This window comes from Stigmatopora argus, unplaced genomic scaffold (assembly GCF_051989625.1).
Source record: "Stigmatopora argus isolate UIUO_Sarg unplaced genomic scaffold, RoL_Sarg_1.0 HiC_scaffold_122, whole genome shotgun sequence".
NCBI lineage: Eukaryota > Metazoa > Chordata > Actinopteri > Syngnathiformes > Syngnathidae > Stigmatopora > Stigmatopora argus.
In genome coordinates, this window is record NW_027520134.1 from 18,891 (window position 1) to 20,000 (window position 1,110).

Here is a 1,110-nt window from a genome sequence, read left to right on the forward strand (position 1 = left end):
TGATTTTAAACATTATGCCCATTTTATTTTTAACAAGTTTACCCATGTTTTACAAAACTTTAAGGGGGCTTTAAGAACGCTATTCCTGGGTACAATTTAAACATTTTCATCAGTATTTTGCAAAACTTTTACCCTGCTTTTCAAACACTTTTCCTGGGTTGATTTTTAACATTTTGCCCTTTTTATTTTTAACAAGTTTACCCATACTTTTCAAAACTTTAAGGGGGCTTTTCAAACACTTTTCCTGGGTTGATTTTAAACATTTTGCCCATTTTATTTTTAACAACTTTACCCATGTTTTTCAAAACTTTAAGGGGGCTTTTCAAACACTTTTCCTGGGTTGATTTTTAACATTTTGGCCTGTTTATTTAAAACAACTTTACCCATGTTTTTCAAAACTTTAAGGGGGTTTTTCCAAACACTTTTCCTGGGTTGATTTTAAACATTATGCCCATTTTATTTTTAACAAGTTTACCCATGTTTTACAAAACTTTAAGGGGGCTTTAAGAACGCTATTCCTGGGTACAATTTAAACATTTTCATCAGTATTTTGCAAAACTTTTACCCTGCTTTTCAAACACTTTTCCTGGGTTGATTTTTAACATTTTGAACTGTTTCATTTAAACAACTTCAATAATAATAATATATATAAAACAACCCCCCCCCAAAAAATTTGAAAAAAAATTTCAGCGTTTTTTGCCCAAGTGTACAGCTCATCCTCCGGACAGCGGCAGCCTTAAACCCATCCTCCTTCAATAGGGCAAGAGGATGAGGTTAAGGCGACAACTGCTCGGAGGATGAGCTAAACACTTGGGCAGAAAACGCTGAGATGAGACACTATTGCTGGGTAAACACAACACCCAAACGGATCAGTTCTAACACACTTACCCGAATTTGAGACACTTTCCAGGGGGGAGGAAGCTCATACTACATGCCTCACATAAAGAAATAAAATAGATATATAAAATAACAAAAAAAAAAATTTGAAAAAAAATTTAGCGTTTTTTGCCCAAGTGTTTAGCTCATCCTCCAGGCAGGGGCCGCCTTAACTTCATCCTCCTGCCCGATTGCAGGATGAGGTTAAGGCGGCCCTTGCTCGGAAGATGAGCT